The sequence below is a fragment of the Zootoca vivipara genome, chromosome 2, assembly GCF_965207765.1.
Source record: "Zootoca vivipara chromosome 2, rZooViv2.hap1.1, whole genome shotgun sequence".
Taxonomy (NCBI): Eukaryota; Metazoa; Chordata; class Lepidosauria; order Squamata; family Lacertidae; genus Zootoca; species Zootoca vivipara.
The window spans coordinates 60268380-60281991 of NC_142584.1; the positions used below are offsets into that span (position 1 = coordinate 60268380).

General features: G+C 43.9%; 1 protein-coding gene across 2 annotated transcripts in view; it reads left to right on the forward strand.

The window, feature by feature from the left end:
* Positions 1–304: 304 nt before the first annotated feature.
* Positions 305–13612, forward strand: part of SYNPO (synaptopodin) — an 84559-nt gene continuing 71251 nt past the window's right edge. The window contains exon 1 of one of the 2 annotated variants that reach the window (XM_035105671.3): positions 305–554. The gene's annotated coding sequence lies outside the window, so the exon portion shown is untranslated. Of the gene's footprint in view, positions 555–3632; positions 3765–13612 lie in introns of those variants that run through there. The other variant, XM_088663164.1, reaches the window with a different exon arrangement.

Sequence of the window (13612 nt, forward strand, 5' to 3'; positions counted from 1 at the left end):
CTTCCTGATAGTAAGAGCTGTTCGGCAGTGGAATTTGCTACCAAGGAGTGTGGTGGAGTCTCCTTCTTTGGAGGTCTTTAAGCAGAGGCTTGGCAGGCATATGTCAAGAATGCTTTGATGGTGTTTCCTGCTTGGCAGGGAGTTGGACTGGATGGCCCTTGTGGTATCCTCCAACTCTATGATTCTATGATTCTACTGACTTACACTTGTATGCATGAAGGAGTTAACCTGAGCCCAGAGCTCAGGTTGCAAGTGGGTGTGGCTTAGCAGGCTGTCAGCAGCCTCTGCTCTCATTCTTTTCAGTCTTTTCTTTTTGTGCTTCATTGAAAAAGCAAGGAGCCATGCAGCCAATGGCTCACAGCTACAAGAAGAACCAAGTGAACTGAATCTCTCCAAAAGAGAGATTTTAAAGTCCGTATCTTTGGTAACCCAAAGATTGCATGATCCTTTTTGTAAGAAAACCAATTACTTTTAAGTTGCTTGAAACCCTTTTTTCATCTCTGTTTTACTGGGAGCAAATGGAGACTTGCTTGCTGTTATTTTCTGGAAACTCTGTGAGTAAAATATTCACTTATTTGCAAGCTAAGTGCCTGTGATTTATTCTAGCCTAAGTATTTTTTTTACGAGGAACATGTGTTTAATGATGGATGAGGGCAGATGTAAATCTAGCCAAGTATTAATGTGTTTAACTCTGTGCTAAACTCTGCTATGAGAAAGTAAGAATCTCTCTTCCAAACCCCTCTCTCCAACAAAGGTAGCCTTTCTGCACTGTGCTATATTGGTGGGTATAGTTGTGGTCTCATGGGCCTGTCTCACTTGTCACATCCATGCCATACATTTGGCTTGCACATGGCTTCCCCAAAGAATCCTGGGAACTGTAACTTATCCCTCACCATGCTACAATTCCTTAACAAACTACATTCCCAGTATTCTTTGGGGGAAACTATGCACTTTAAATGTATGGTTTGGATGTGACTGCAGTTGCAAATGGAAGATAAAGAACCACAGCCAAAAGGGGCTGATTAGAAGAGCTTAATTCCGTTTATTTTTCAAAAACATTTTCTTTATTATGGGCAGATGCTGTTTCAGAGGATGACTGCTAATGACGGCCAGATTGTTTGCACAGGACTAACTCCCTAGAAGTTCTTGTTTGTTTTATCTCAGCTATATGTTGCAGGTTGAACATATCCAATCAATGGCCTCCTTGCAATAGCCTGGGGGGCAAAATATGAAAGTCTACGTGAGAGGAGAAGAGTAAATGACAGCCTTTTCCACGTCATCTACCATAAAGTCTCTTTTGTCTCTTTTTGTGGGGGTTGCTCGGTGATCCAAGGCTTAGGGCTAGCAGTGCTGTAATATTAACTTACCCAAATCTGTAATAAATTTGCTTTGCTGCCTCATAGTAATCAGTGGCCCCTCCCCTCCTTGCTATGGCACTACAACTTTATGAGCTCTGAAGAACCATAAAGCCTTTTTACTGGCAGCTTTTACAATTGCAAATCAGAGCATGCAACTGGATAAACATTGGACAAAGCACCAATTTGCCATGTGCCCTCACCCCATGCACAGCATGTGGACCGCAGTTGTAGTGACAGATTTATGGGGCCTCATAATTAGCCGCAGTCCCTAGCTGTGGAACACTCACTCCTTTACCCCAGTTCCTGTGTGCATTAGAATAACCTTTTCATTTCAATCTATTCCCCTGCCAGATCTTCTAAGACAGTAGAAGGAGAGAAAGCCTATTGGTCACACTGGATAGAAGCAGGCTGGTGGACTGCCCAGGAATGAGACTGGTGTGTCACATGATGACTAGCAAAAGGAGACCGGTTTTGTGGCATTTGTCCTTGAGATGTGTTTGGGTGACAGAAACAAACTGAGAGGAAGTTACAAGTTGAGAAGCCCCTTAATTTTTCATAAGAAGCGTAGAAAAGGCTCATCCAAAGATCACTACTTAAATCAGAAAAATGTGGACCTAACCCAAATGTTTGAATTTGGATCAGGTGGCAGCCGGTTTCATGAGCATAGCATTTATCTCCAAAGCTTGTTGAAGAATAAAGTCTGGAAGCTTTGTGATGGCACAACTTTCCAGAATTCAAATTCCATGCAGACCCTACTGGGTCACACTAGCATTAAAAAAATGTGAGGCAACATAGCCACAAACTAGAGGTCAAAAAAGAAGTTTGCAGCTGTAATGGAAATACAGTAACCAACTCTGTTGCAGGCTCTAGCAGCGGCCCAACTTCTCTGCCAAAGATTCATATGACACACACCCCACTCACTTTTTGTGTGTGAGATCTGCTTTGCGTGAGTTTTGTGTTCCCTGCCATGAATTCACTAATCTGCAGCTTGGCTCAGTTCCATGAAAAATCTGCTTTGTATGGGTTCTGAGTTGTCTGCCACGAAGCCACTGATTGTCATTTGAATTAGAAACTGACAGCCTCAACGGATAAATGGTTGGCCTGATATCACGGGCGAATGTATCCCTTACTAGGAGGGGATTTGTGAACACATGGAACAGCTTAAAAACTTAGAGAAATTGTATTTTCACATCCTTTTACCATTGGGCTCTCACAAAATTCTGTCCCTTGATCCTAGACTTCATCTCTGAGGTCTCACCCAGGTACCAGAATCTTAAAGGCTGGCAACGTTATTGTACAGCCAAAAATAAATAACGTTTATATTGTATTTCAGAATCACCTCGTCTCGGTCATTTACAACTTGGTTACTTGAAGTGCTTTTCTATCTTGGCTTCTTTCTTTTTCTTTTTACAAGGGCTGCGTGAAAAATTACCATTTGTAGCCCTATACTAGGCTCTTTCAAATGGTTTCTTTGGCTTTGTAAGGGTTTGGGACTCAAGATAAATATTTATGCATTTCGAAACCACTGCCAGATGTGTGGAGTCTCTTATCTTTGCCACTGCATCATATCCCATGTGGGTTAGAGCTTATGTGCTCCAAAATTCATTGGACACCTCTACCTCTTCCCCCGCTACCCATTTATTAGGATTTGGTAGAGATGTGCAAATGTTTGGACTGGGTTCAATTCCAGTGGGGCTAATGAAGTGTGGAGTAGTGCAGAGACCGGGGGCGGTAGGGGGACATGACTGTCCTCTTTCAGCACCAAGCCATGCCTCAAAATCTACAGAGAACACGCCTGCCTTTTGTGTAAATGTGCCTTGGAGTGAGACCTCAGCCAGATGAGCAATAAAAAAACTTGGTTAACACAGATCGTCCACAAAGGCTTGTATATAAATCTGTGCACATGTATCCCTTGAATTAAAAAAAGAAAGGGAAAAAAACTGCGTTGGCTTTCAAAGCATCTCAGTGTGGACTGTTTTCCTCTTTCTCTTTTTCTTTCTTTTTCCCCCTGTTTGGATTTTGAGGAGCTCCCAACCCTTCCCAGAGTGTGTTTTCAGAGAGCCGGGCATGAGCTCCATGTATACTTTTGAAGTGAGCTCTTAAAAAATATAGGTGGCTAATGTCTTCAGTATGTACGAAATATACCATATGTTGTGAAACAAAAGGGGCTCTGTGCTATTAAAGTTTCAGCTCCACGCTCCCCTTCCCTCCCTCCCTCCCTCCCCCTTCCCACCCCCACCCCCTTTCACCCTTCCTTCCTCTGTTCCTGCTCAGGCAACTAGGAGGGGAGGGAGAGAAAGAGGAGAAACCCAGTTGCTTTGAGATGCAGGCTGAGGTGGATGGAGAAGACAGAATCTGCTGGCTGGCATGGTAGCCGGGGGGGAGAGCATCATTTTACTGCTGCAGGTAAGGGGGCCTAGCGGAGGCCGGAGGGCAAACTTTACTCAAGGCTGTAGGTTGGAAATGGATGGGGGGTGATGAAGCCCAACAGTGATCAGATGTTTGGTATATTTCACAAGTGGCATGTACAGGTCAAGAGACCAAGAACTTGGTATGTTCTCAGTAGTAATGGAAGAGTCGAGGAGATTCCTTCTCCACAGGTTTGGCTTTGCTATCTGTGTGAGGCACAGCCTTTTTCTTGCCACTCCAGTTCGATTTGTGCATTTCTCTCAGCAAGGCAGCTTCATTTAGATCATGAGTGCTTTCCTAGGATCAGGAAGCCTGTCCTGACTGCTTAAAGACACTGACCCGTCTGCCCTTCAGTATCTGAGAGCCAAAGGGCAGATATGGACCTCCAGAAATGGACACGTATATCATCCCTTTCCTGTTCTTATTTAACAATGAGCCTTTCATTAGGCAAGCGTGGTGGAATAAAGTACAGGAGCATCACGTGGTTGGGGGGAAACCAATCAGCATCATTCGCTGGGTTCCGTTACCTGAAGGAATGGAAGTGTGTGTGTGTGTGTGTGTGTGTGTGTTTCAAAGAACCATCCTTAGTGAGCTGCAGGCATGAATTCAGCTTCACACAACTATGCACAAAATCTCATTTGCTCATGCTAAATTAAAAGAGGAAGCTTTGAGGGGCCAGCATGTTCATTTGGGCCCTCAGACTTTACAGATTGTAATGACTTATTGACTATTTTTGTGTTCTGAAAATCATCCAGTCAGTGGAATTCTATGCATCTTTACTTTATTCAATGGGGCTTACAGGTAAGAGTGTAGGATTGCAACCTGAACTTTACATTCAACTTGGGGTCATCCACACTTGCTTTCTACACATGGGTTTGCATGGTTTTCCATTTGTGTCACCATTTTCCCTGGGAAAACCCACTTTTTAACACTGAATTGGAGCAAACGGCAATCCATGGAAAACCCAATGGATGTTTGCTCCGATCAGGGGTATTTTTCTAGAAAAAGAGATGCCGGAACTCACCATGAATTTCTCCTCTGTTCTCTTATAATGGCAATGGTGCCCACCTGAGAGGTGCCGGAAATGAGTTCCTGTGAGTTCCAACTGGGGGGGGGGGAAAGCCCTGGCTCTGATTCTGTGGTAAAGATCAGGTTTTCCCAGTGGAAAGCAGTGGGACAAGCGGATATCTGGATGAGCTCCTTCTCTTTAAAATGCACATATGCAGACACAGATACAGACACAGACATGGGGTACTTTAGCAGTAAAGGTCCTCAAATTTCTGTGTGGGTCTGGAAAGCGTGAGTTAATTCCCTTTGCCTTTTGGATGGCTGAAGGTGCTGACATCTGCCATCGTGATGAAAGGCCTTCCTGATCACCCTTAAATCAACAGAATGTCCTTTGATTTGTCTGTCCTGTCAACATGTTGGGGTTGCTGTTAGTGGTGAAGAGATGCATGGAAGAGGAGAGGAGGGTAAAGGGAGTAAGCAAAAAAAGTCAGGAAGGAAATAATAGTGGGGGGAAAGAAAGATTATAAATACAATGCCACCTGACTGGCACATTCTGAAAGTTCTGTTGTCCCTTGGCCCTGCCTTCGCTTGCCATTACTGCATAACAATGCATTTGATATTGGTGATTCTAAAGCAAGGATTTCCAAACTGTGGTTTGGGAACCAGTGATCTAAAGGAAGACAACAGTTTCTAAAGGGAAGTAGGGAAGTCCAACCACAAATTCATCACAATGTGTTCTCGAAGTTTCTCAAAGGTGTAGACCAATCCAAAGTTTGAATAAAAAGTGGTATATTTAACAATAACAGGGTTAAGAACAACATGGGCTGGAATAGAATGGAGACAGGAGTGGGTGAATCTTTAAATGGAAGTTTCTCTCAGTTTTTCATTTTTCTAATATTAAATTCAAGTTGTCGCATTTCCATATCAGATTGTGATTAAAAAAACAACAACAACCACGATAAAAATTCACCAGCATTTTAATGTGCATTGCTCCTAATATGCATGTTTTTGCAAGGGCTTTTTCTCACCAGGATGCATTTTTGCAAGCAGTTTCCCCTGTTTGCACAGTTTCTCCATATTCATTCATTTTCTTGCCCATGTTTTATGATTGGGGGACTGCATCATAAAATTGCACCAAGTGTGGATCTCAAAGGATGGCTGCAGTTAGGTCTGCACATTTTTTAGGGTGGAGTGGGAGTTTGATAGATTTGCATTAAAATGTTAACTGGACCAAATTGCTCCCACCATCCCTAGTGAGCGTTGGAGACAGACACCCTCAGATTCAGACTACATGGTTTCTATTGATAGAATGGTAAGGAAGCCAAGGGGTCCTTGTAGTCCTCTTATTCTGCATGCCTGTGTTCAACTTCCTCTCTCCTTTCCCCACTTTTGCCTCAAAGGCTGTAAATTCTTTGCACAATCTAATTTTCTCTTACAGCTGTGTGATTCCAGCTCCCCAGCCACGGCTGTCTCCCGCCCACTCCAAGCAATTCTCTCAATAAATGCATTATATTTATTTTGACACTTATATCCTGCCCCTGTCTTAATATAAATCCAATTATTTATTTAGCACAACTGCACCCCACCACCCCCTCCAACAGTTCTCTGTTGAAAATAGGGACATCCCATTCCATAATCTTACTGGGTTGCCCCAGTCACTCTGGGCAGCTTTCAACATATATAAAAACATAGCAAACATTAAGCATAGAAAAAGATTCCCTATAAAGGATTGCCATCAAACGGCTCAGGGGTCGGATAACTCCATAGCCTCCAACATTTCTCCAATGAAAATAGGGACATCCTAAGGAAAAGTGGGACATTCTGGAATCAAATCAGAAACTGGGATTCTCTAAATCAGGGACATCCCTGGAAAATGGGGACACTTGGAAGGTCTGCCCCATTTTCCTCAAAGGAGAGCAGGGGGCAGCCTACACAGGACTATCACTTTCTGTTCAAAGCAGATTTTTATCCTACCCCTTCTCTGTGGGACTCAAGGTGGTGTAGATGAAACCCTCTTCCCTTTATTCTTACTTGTGAAGTAGGTTCCCTCAACCCTGCAATGTAGGTTAGGCTGACAAAGGGTAACAGGCTCAAGGTCGTCCTGACTCTATACCTGTCATGTATAGGGTCATCATCCCTAAGCAAGGATTTGAACCCTAACCCCCTAGCATCGATCTAGCACTCTTTCCACTACAATGGCTGTTCAATCCTTCCAGCAACCTTCAGAGGTTGGTTAGGCCAAGAGAGAGCGATTTGCCCCAGGTTGCCCAGGGAAGTAAGCAAAGATGTTACCAACTATTTGAAAGCAAGTGTCTCCAGCCCAAATTCATCCCACTCTAGTAGCTTCCAGTGCCATCAACCAGCTGGACAATGGTAGCAAGTGCTACATGGGGATGCCCTGGATAAATTTCAGAAGTTTGTGTTGAATGCAGCAGCCAATTTCCTAATGGAGCCACTCAGGTAACGGCTATGCCCTTAAGAGTCTTTGCTGGACCCCTGTTGTCTTTTGGCCACAAGACAAGCTCTGCTCTCAAACTGTAGACCCCTTACTATTCCCGTATTTCTAAGAAGCGGCCCTTCTCCTTGTCCTGGCCTGATTCTCTCCATGTTGCTTAATTAGTGACAGAGCAATTGTGCCTATATACAGAAGCCTGTGCTGCTCCTTGGCTCCGAAGAAGTTGAGGATGGGTAGTGGAAAGGAAGAAAAGAAAAGGAAGAAAACACAAAGTGTAGGCATGAAATGATTGACAGAAGCTATTTGTGCTGCCATGCACATGCCCTTGCAGTGTGCATTTCTAATTCACATCGAGTGTTTGTGGGGAAATGGATCCAGACAGTTGAATTCATTGAATGTTATCAGCTGCACAGAGATACACAGGAAAAGAGAGAGTGAGACGCAAGCCTGCACATCTGTTCTTCCATAGGAGGAAATGTGACTCTGGCCACATTTTTGCACCATGCATTTAAAGCACTATGATACCACTTGAAACACTCAGAGCTACGCTTCTGAGAGTGGTTTGACAATCAATCCCGTTTCACTGGGAAGTGGGAATAGGAGTCTCCTAACAACTCTCAGAACCCTTAACAAGTTGCAACTCCCAGGATTCTTTAGGGGAAGCCATGATGATTTAAAGTGGTATTACACTGCTTTAGATATGTGGTATGAATATGACTTAGCCCCTCTCTTTGTGCCCATCCCCCATGCATTGGCTAGAACACGTGTGCGGTGACTACACATGTAGACCATGGTGCACAGAGGTTGGAATGAGGTTGTATTTCCCCTATTCCTGCTAATTTTTATCTAAGCAGATTGTTTTTGTGTTTTTTTAAAAGAGTATTTTAAACATTTATATCCCAGCTTTCCATCAAGGCACTTTACAGTTCAACATACAATTAAATAATTAAAAGGTCTATTTTAAAATGGCTAAAAGCACACACTGAGTTATGATTAGTCACAGCAATAAAGTACAGTACATTATATTACTCAGCAAAAGGCTGAACAAAATGGAACCGTTTTCACTTGGTGCCTAAAGGATAAAAGACTGAATGCCAGGTAAATATATTTTGGGGAGGATGTTGTACAGTTCAGATGTCATCACCACCTCTGAAGACACCCAGAGCATGGTCTTGAATGATGGATTTGTTCATGTGGGAGAAGGTAGTTTTCTAGAAACTCTGGTTCTAGGCCATGTGGCGCTTTATAGCACAAAGAATCTCCATGGGGCAGATCTACATATTTAAAGAGCATCCAACATACATTTAAAGCACAAAGCATTCTGGGAACTGTTTCTGGGAAGTCTAGCTCTGTGAGGAGCAAACGACCGTTCCTAGAATTCTTGGAGGGAAGTCATGTGCTTTAAATGTACATTGGGTGCACCTTAAAGGTATGGTGTAGACCTACTGATTGTAGAACAAACTGGCCACAAACAGTACCTCCAGCTTCTCTGGATTGACTTTCATTTTGTTAATCCCAATCCAGTCCATTATAACTGCAGGCATCTGTCCAGGACACACACTGCTGCATCTGGATTAGATGAAAAGCCGAAATAGAGTTCTAGTGACACTTGAGCCCCAATCCTTGTATCTTGCAGTTTCATATGGATATTAAATAATATGTGGTGGTGTGGGAATAAACTTTGTAGCACTTTGTAACAGAATTGTGAAGAACCAATAAAGCAAAAACAAAAAACAAAAAAACAACTCCACCAGCACCATTGTCTATCACCTGCCTTCCAGATAGGACCAGAACCATCAAACTGTGCTGTCCCTAATTCTCAAACCAGACAAATACCATGGTGGGTAGCATAACAAACTGCTGAAAGGTCCAGCAAAACCCATGTGTTGCATTCCTCCAGTTCCTGGTGTGCATTGTCCAGCAAAGCAACCAAGGTTAATTCAGTCCAAAAACCTACCCAGCAGCCAGACCAACATGGGTAGGGATTATCCATCTTGATTCAGGAATGTCTGGCGTTAGCCATACATTGGTTGCTCTGTAGTCTGCACATATTCTGACCAATGCATAAGAAGGGTGGTCACATGATAGGGGCAGAGCCTCCTGCCACAGCCTCCCTCTTCCATTCACACAGTGAACATCTGTGTGCAATCCTATCCACTAGACCACCTTCCCAAACCTGGTGTCCTCTGGATGTTGCTGGACTACAACGCCCATCATCCCTGACCCCTGACCATGCTGGCTGAGACTGATGGGAGTTGTATTCCAAGAACGTCTTCTAGAGCATTTCCAGACTCTGGATTGACAAAGTAGAAACAGATTTTCCTGCCCCCCCCTGCCCCGCAGGTGAAGGACATGTTCAGGCATTTCCCAAGCTTTCTTTTGGAAGGTGTAAATAACTCATATCAGTCATCACCAATGGCACAGCCCTTGCGTCTATTTGTCAGGAAACACAATGCGTAATTACTTTAAAGCCAGGGCGCTTGCTTTGAAATGCAATAGCACTGGATGTGAGCTTTCTTTCAAGATTGATGTGCTTTATGGGAAATCTGGATTACTGCCCCAGATGTTGCTCAGTCATGCTACCCTGTGGCAATGCAAAGGCTGCATCATACTACTGTAATTCCCCACCCACCCACCGCATGAATCTAAATGTATCAGTGCTGCAAGGGATATGACTAGCACTATGGCTTTCCCTTATATTCTGTGGCCAGACAGGATCTCATTGTTTTGAGTCTGTCTGTTACACTTGCAAAAATAGCAGGTACTGTGAGAAAGAAGGAAATGAACTGAGGGGTCTCTACCCCTGTGCACATATAATATTGGCATGCAGTTCTGAATTTGGCTGATGATTTGTACTTGCTGACGGTGATTAGCAATAAGAGGAGAGGTGATTCTAATGCTTATGATTCTGTTCTAGCTACTTTGTACCTAGAAAAATCAATCCATACAATGGCTTGATTTTCATGTATAATGTATCCAGTCCAAACAGTCTATACCACCACCACCACCACCAATTTGCCAAGTCTGTCTGGTCTTGGTGAGGCTGATCTCACAGCCAACTCGGAAGGTGAAGAAGCAGATGTGGCAAATCTAGGTTAGGAGGAGAGAGCAGCTGCAAGCAGACATGTTGAGTCCATCCCAAGCAGTTGGGCAGATCAGAATGAACCAAGCAAGCAAACCTGGGGAGCAAGGGGTATTTCACAGTGATGGACAGGTCACTGAGTGTAGCACATTCTCAAAAAAAATGTCATTATATAGTCCTTGGCAGGACTCTCTTTCCAACCTCCACCCCCCACCCTTAATGAGGATTGGAGATCCATAAAGGGGTTCCTATCTTACCTTAAATCTAGCTTCCCATTGCCTTTCTTCTATCTCTCACTGGGAACATTGTCCACAGTGGTGACTGGACTTTGTGGAGTGTGAGACTTTGGGGGCAACGATGCTGGTACCTTAGTGGTATTTAACTCAGAGGCTGCAACCTCTATGCCAGAGTCTTTGGTCTGAGAGTCCCAGGCTTCAGAGGCCCACTGTTGCTGGACTGGTGCTTGGTTTGAGGGGCAACTTGGTTTGTCTGTGCAAATAGGCCTCCCAACTCTGGATGCACCTATGTAGTGCCTCCCATATGGCCACCTCTTTCAATGAAGAATGTAAAGAGCATCATTTAGTGGGAATTTACATTAAGTGAACCAAGCACCAGTGGAGCAATGTCCCTCCTTCCCCTTCCAAAGGCAGATCCAGGGTTATGGGGATGAGAGCAATGGGCCAGATTTAGCTAGTTGGTCCTGCTTGCAGAAGCCCATACAAAGACATCTACAATGGGGCTTTTCCTCCCCATGCCTCCCCAAATTGGCTTTGGAGGGGGGATGTCAGGAGAACCTCCAGAAGAGCACATGGTGGGGGAGGAGAGGGGAGATTGTTCCATCAGAGAAGCAGATGGATTGAACTCCTCACATAATGTTTTCAAAGTTCCATCCATCAAAGATCCAGGGACTTGGTGCAGGAAGCAGGAGGAAAGCTATCACTCCACCAGTTCCATGGTGGTCCTTGTTGCCGATGCTTCTGGTTTGGGACGGGGCAGCATTCCTCACTTCCTTCTCCTGTTTGGTTTGGGAAGTGTTGGGTTTGGATAAATAGTCCTGGCTCCCCATCTCTTCCTCACCCCCTCCCAACAAAATTGTCATAGTCTCAGTGATGCATGGGAACTCTCCACCCACACTTACTTGCTAGCCTATTCATTTCTGAAGCTGTTGCTGTTGAGAACAGGCCAAGGAAGAACTGGGCTCAGGCCAGCTTCTCCACTCAGGGAGTCTGTGCATGATGAATGGATGCGGGTGGGTGAAGGCTGAGTGGGAGTGGGGAAAGGTCTTGATGTCTCATTCCCTCCTCCACCTAGAGTTTGTCTTGATGTTCCAGACTTTCAAATGCATCCTGTGGTTTTTTGTATGGGAAGGTACAAGAAGGTCAAGGATGGTCAAAATGGAGTAGGAGGGGAAGAGAAAGGCAGCAAAGCAGGCTGCGTGAGAGAGCAGGGGTCTCTAGTTCACTACGAAAGCACCTGGAGCAAGGCAGTAAGAGACTGTAAAAGGCACAGAAAAGTGCTTTAAAACCATCTCCTCTCTTCTACTCTTTCTTTGTCCAAGTTTTAAAAGCAACACTGAGTGCTTCCTCAGATCACATTACTGGATAAGCATGCAGGCTTAATGAAATCCAGTGCATCTTGGGGCTAATGCAACACAAGCCAGACATCATCTCCATCCCATTAGTTTTCTTTTATGGGGCACCCTTTGCCCCATCCCACACTGTCTCCACCCGGAAGGCCTCAGCTCATCTGCTGCTTGGCTAGCACCACGGAAAGGAAAGCAGGAGCAGTAAACAAATCAGAGACAGAATTTTTATTTTAAAAAAGGCTAGATTTTGGACAGGCATCTGGAATATGTTATCCTTTTATAAAAGGTAGTAAATGAATGGCTGGAATGTTTTTTTTAAAAAAACAAACAAACAAAAAACAAGCAAAATAAAAAAAATTCCTTCAGTAGCACCTTAAAGACCAACTAAGTTTATATTTTGGTATGAGCTTTCGTGTGCATGCACACGTCTTCAGATACACTAGAAAACAAGCAACAACACAGTTCTGCACAATGTAGAACATCCCTGTTGGAGGTCCAGGAAGCACAGCAAGATTTTGCCTCATATTTGGGGAGGGTGGGTAGATGAATTATTGGACAGCTTTTCTTCAGAATATTGTTTTCAAATAAATTTTGGATTGCTCAGTGTTGAATGAAATGCTATTGCAAATTCGTACTGGTGGATGAAAGAAGAAATAGGTTAAGACAGGAGGACTGAAAGAAAGAAGAGTTTAGCCCCTCGCTTCCTTTAAGAACATTAAAGGAATATTGAATGCTATGAAAACTGGATCCACAGCTGCACCCAAAATTGATGAATTGGGAAATTGGGGAGGCAATTTCACAGAAAAGTCTCCATAGGAGAGACTACATTCTTCAACAACTCAAGAATACTGTACTTCTTTTTTTCCTCAAAAATTTGTCAGAATGGGATTGATGTGGGGGAGTTTAAAGTCCAACAACTTCAGCAGCGCCAAAAGTTCCTCATCCCTCTTCTAGTGGCTCCATCCATTATTTGTCCCCCAGTACAATGTTGTTGGAAGTTCTCCCCATAAGAAAAAGGTGCAAGGGAGATATTGCAAAGAAGCTCAGAGGGACCCTTTATGCCAGTTCACTGATTGAGCAATATTAGACTGCAACAGATGGCAAGCAAAATATGTAGGGCTGCCCTGTCAGCTCTTGCTATGCATCAGATTTTATCCAGAGCTATACCTGGAATGGCATCTTGGGTATCAATGATTGCATCACTAGGCTTAAGTAGCATTTCACTCTCCTGACCTCTGAATTGACCAGCTGCCCTTCTGAAGTGACTTCTAGCACTCAATGAGGCTGTAAAATGCCCTCTGCTATATTTTACTTTGCCACCCATCCCCAATTGATGTGAAAGTCTAATGTCCTGAGGAGAATATTTGATGAAATGGTTCCATCAGTTTTGTCATTCACAAATAACATGGAGAAATGGGAACACTGTTTGTTCATCCCTCTCCTGTACCATTTCCGTGATGAAAATCTCACCTGCTCACCAAACTTAAATGTATTGCTTATTTCTACATGTTTTTCTTTTCCTAATGGGACTAAGAGCAACTGGAGAGGGCATTTTCACTTGGGAAATGGCATGGAGAGAAGGGTTAATTCCTGCCACCAGCACTTTAGTCCTGATATGGATCCCACCCATCCCTGTACAGCTACCATTTGCCAAAATTTAGAAAACCCATTCATGGATCTCTGTTTTCTGGTCTGGTTGGGTCCCAATAACTTCT